Source organism: Oratosquilla oratoria, chromosome 10 (assembly GCF_046742065.1).
Source record: "Oratosquilla oratoria isolate Oo_2021 chromosome 10, ASM4674206v1, whole genome shotgun sequence".
NCBI lineage: Eukaryota > Metazoa > Arthropoda > Malacostraca > Stomatopoda > Squillidae > Oratosquilla > Oratosquilla oratoria.
The window spans coordinates 63,700,102-63,705,101 of NC_134786.1; positions in this window are offsets into that span (position 1 = coordinate 63,700,102).

A 5,000-nucleotide genomic window follows, 5' to 3' on the forward strand; every position below is an offset into this window, starting at 1 on the left:
TGTTCCAACAACACCGACTTCACTGATAAGCATGATATTGAATGGTCCAAATGATAAAGATCAGTTAGGGTTAGAAGGTATCGATTCACAGGTATCTCTAACAATCTCTCAGTTGGTTACTTTCAACACAGTGAAATCTTTGGTCCCTATCTGCTCTCGTTACGTGACATGTCCGCCACAACAGAGATCGTGAAACCCCAACTTGCATTAAAAGTGCATGGTGAAACCAGAAAGCGTGAGCTGGTGGACACATTTCATAGTATGGGTCTTTGTATTTCATACCCAAGATTGCTCTCTGTGTCTGCAGATGTGGCAAACAGTGTTTGCCATATGTACAAAGAACAAGGGGTTGTGTGTCCTCCACAGCTGTCCAGTGGCGTGTTCACAACAGCTGCTGTTGACAACATCGACCACAACCCCAGTTCTACCACTTCAATGGATTCTTTCCATGGTACCAGCATTTCCCTAGCACAACATCCACGAGAAGGCAAGCTAGGTACTAAGAGAGATCATCCCATCATTACTGGGTTGGTGACCAATGAGAAACAAATATCCAGTCTTCCAACAAGCTTCACAAATGTTCAACCAGTTGTTCTGTCAAAGAAGGATCCTGTAGTCCCATTGGTACATGGACCTGCATGTCCCGCAATACTGCCATCAAATACTAGTACTCCTGTGAAACAACGTGCTTGGTTAGAATGTGTGAGAAAGGTCCTGGACAATCCAGACCTGAGTGAGTCAGATGCCGACTCGTGGGCAACCTTACGTGCCAGTCTGCAGACGTCACGTCTGTATAATGGCACAGTAACATTGATACCACTTTTTACAGAAATGGTACACACACCGGCAATGATTAAGCATGCCATGGATGTTGTTAGGGCAGCAACTCAAGCTATGAATTCTGGCCAAGTTCCTGTGTTGGCGATGAACCACCCTCTCTTTGCCCTTGGCAAAATGATTGGGTGGGCATTTCAAGACAGTCACGGTGAAGGGAAGATTGTGCTGATGCTGGGTGCAATGCACTCTGAGATGACCTTCTTCAAGGTCTTAAGAGACTTGCTGATAGACAGTGGATGAACCACAGTCATATCAACTTCTGGTGTTGCAACTGGTGGTGTTGCTGACTCACATCTCAAAGCAGTACACCTGATTAGGACACGTCATGACCACACTGTCACTGCAGCTGCTCTCAACCTCCTACAGTGCCAGGCCTATGAAAGTTACAAGCAAAGCCTTTCTTCTGACGAGGACATAGTTGACTTTCATGGGTGAGCCAAGAAAATGTGTGCAGAGTATCCACAGTTCCAGTTTTGGAACTTAGTGCTGGAGTAGGAGATGCATATTCTTCAGTATGTACAATCACTTTTGGAGGGTAACTTCAAACAGTATATTGAGTCACTAGTTAGACTGACAATTTGGGCATTTTTTACAGATCACATCAACTATGCCAGGTGGTTGCCAATTCACATCCATGACATGTCAGGTATGCAGCAGTCTCATCCTGCTGTGTTTCTGGAGTTCTGTGAAGGTGCGTTTGTAGTCCAGAAAACAGGTCACAGGTTCTCTGCAATGGCACTCGATCAGGCACATGAGCAAGAAAATGTTCTGATCAAAGGAGAAAATGGACTACCCTTCAACAAGCACATGATATGTGCTATGACTTGATATGCTGTAAATGCAAGAACTCATGCAGAGGTCTGTGTAAAAGCAGCAAACCACAGCTCAAGTGCACTGCGCTGTGCAACTTCGAAGGGGACTGTTTCCAAACTTAGGTACCTTAAACTGAAGCTTTTCGTGACTTAAATATATTACTTGATAAATCAACAGTATTCATTCTGGGTTTGTGGTGAGTGGTTATGAAATTCAAAGTTATGTAACAAATAACAAAACAATGTGTTTTGTCGCTTATAGAGATAATCGCTGGCATTCAGTTGGTTTGCTTGTTGGAGTGAATGTTAAATGTTAATTGCTGTGTTTATTGTGTATATTTAGATAAATACTTATTCAAGAACATTTGTATATCAAATATTTGATCCATTGTGGTGGAAAATGCTGGCTTTTATATTAACAAAATACACTAAAAAGGCCAAGATCCTTTCATAATTGTATTCAGAGGTTGCAACAAAAAAACTGTTTGCATTGTTGGTCACTAGGGGACTCTGACTCCATTTTTAATTATCAAGAGATAGTTCTTATTAAATATTTTAGAAACCTGCCAACTTTCATATTCCTAACTTAAAGAATAAAACACTTAAGACCACTCTGACGTCCCCCATAGAGTAAGATGTTAGTTACTGCTCTGACCACCAGGGGACTCTGAGAGCTTACCTCCATTTCGAAAAATGTTCATCTAGGGTTAATCTATAAGTGTGCCAAGTTTCATGCCTGAAACCCAAATATATACAACTTAGGCTTGGACCCCCAACTAATATATATATATATATATATATATATATATATATATATATATATATATATATATATATATATATATATATATATATATATATATATATATATATATATATCGAGCAGGGTACAAACCAACAGATCGTAAGAGTTTTTTTTAGAAAAGATTTAAACGAAAGGTACCGCTATAATTCGACCACATAAGGATACAAAAAAGATCAAGATCGAAAAAGGAGTACGGCAAGGCGATACCATTTCACCCAAATTATTACAGCTTGTTTGAATGAGATTTTCAGAAGGTTGAGTTGGGAAGAGAAAGGTTTGGAGATTAATGGCGAATATTTGAACCACTTAAGTTTTGCGGATGACATTATTCTTATTTCGGAAAGAGCAAGATATGCTGACTGATCTTAACAAGGAAAGTCTCAAAGTAGGTTTAAAAATTAATAAGAGTAAAACCAAAGTTATGTTCAGTCTTTAAGAAGTTCAAGAGTATAATTATTTAGGCCAGATGGTGAACGTGGCGAAAGATCATGATAATGAAATAAAAAGACGTATTACAGTTGGTTGGAAAGTGTTTGGTAAATGTAATAAAATCCTGAGAGGCAGTCTACCGTTATGTTTGAAACGTAAAGTTTACAATCAATGCATTCTGCCAGCAATAATCTACAGGTGTGAGACTTGGAAACTGACGAAGGCTATGGAAACAAAGCTAAGGACTGCACAGAGGAGAATGGAGAGATCAATGATGGGAATAACGCTGAGAGATCGAAAAAGAGCAAGTTGGGTGAGGGAGCAGACTAGAGTGAAATATACTGTGGAGGCGGTAAAAGAGAGAAAGTGGAATTGGGCAGGTAAGTTGGTGCGAACGACTGATGAGCGATGGAGCAAGTGTGTCACTGAATGGACGCCACGAGATGGGAGGCGTGGATGAGGGAGACCAGACAGAAGGTAGAGAGACGAGATTGAGATGTTTGCAGGAGTGACGTAGCAGAGGTTGGTGCGGTCGTGTGAATCATGGAATGCTATGAAGGAAGCCTTTGTTCAGCAGTGGACTCAGAATTGCTGATTTGAATGACTGATATATTTATGTATATATGTGTATATATATACATATATATATATATATATATATATATATATAATATATATATACGTATGTATATACAGTATATGATATATATGTACAATATATATATATACATATATATATATATGTATGTATGTATATATATATATACATACATACATACATACATACATACATACATACATACATATACCAAAGGCTTTTTTCCCCTTTATATGGGAGGTAGCCAAAAAATAAAGGCATAAAAAACACTCCCACCCATTCCATCCCTAATACACTCCCCTCCCGTCCACCCTCTTCCCTCCCTCTTATCTTGGCACCTCCTGGATGACGGGTCATCCCTGCATCTTGTCCACTGCCCTGGGTCAGAAGCAGTGTCGCAAGACACAGCACATCCACAGCAAGGCCGCTTCATTAAATCGGCGACCCCCCCCCTCTCCGTCCCCTCATGCAGAAAAGGAGAAGACGGGGAGAAATCCCTTCGGGCTGCGTCAAATTTTTCTCACACATACTACCTCACCCCCCATCCCCCACCCATTCTACCTCATGCATCACAGCATCATCCATATACAACCATTCTCCATTCACCCCTGTCTTCTGTCCTCTCCCGTCCTTCCTCAACAGACATTCCCTTCTTCCCAAAAGCCCTTTGTACCCCATCCATCCATCTTATCCTAGGTCGCCCCCTCATGTTCACTCCTTCCACATCTGCATTCCACACCTCTTTTACTAGTCTTTCTTCACTCATTCTTTCCATGTGTCCAAACCATCCTAATACTCTTTCATCCACCCTATCTCCCAACTCCCTTTCCACCCTCGTTCTCCTCCTCACTTTCTCATTTCTCACTCTATCCAGCCTAGTAACCCTTATCATACTTCTCAGACACCTCATCTCAAACACATTCAAACTCCTTCTCTCTTCCTCTCTTATATTCCATGTTCCTGCCCCATACAGTGCTGTCGGCACAATCATTCCTTCATACAATCTCCTCTTAGCATCCATTCCCAAATATCTATTTCTCATTACACTTTTTAATCCACCAAGGCATTTATTCGCTTCTCTCTGTCTACATTCTACCTCCATCTCCACTCCTCCCTTTCCTGCCACATTCGCACACAAGTATCTAAAACAATCCACTTCCTCCAGTCACGCTCCATTAATACTCACTTCCAGTCTGCTGCCACCTTCACCCTTTGTACATCTCATCACCTTTTACCCAAAATTACCTTGAACTTCCTTCTTTCACACACTCTCCCAAACTCTGTCACCAACTTCCTCAATCCATCCTCTGATCCTGCAACAAGTGCAGGTTGTCCGCAAACAACAGTTGGCTCACCTCCCACTTTTCTCCATTTTCTTTGACCATCTCCAATCTCTAACCCACCACCCTTGCATATACCTCTCTCACCACCCCATTCATGTATAAATTGAACAGCCAGGGCGACATAACACATCCCTGACGAAGTCCCACCTTTACCTCGAACCACTCACTCTCTCCAT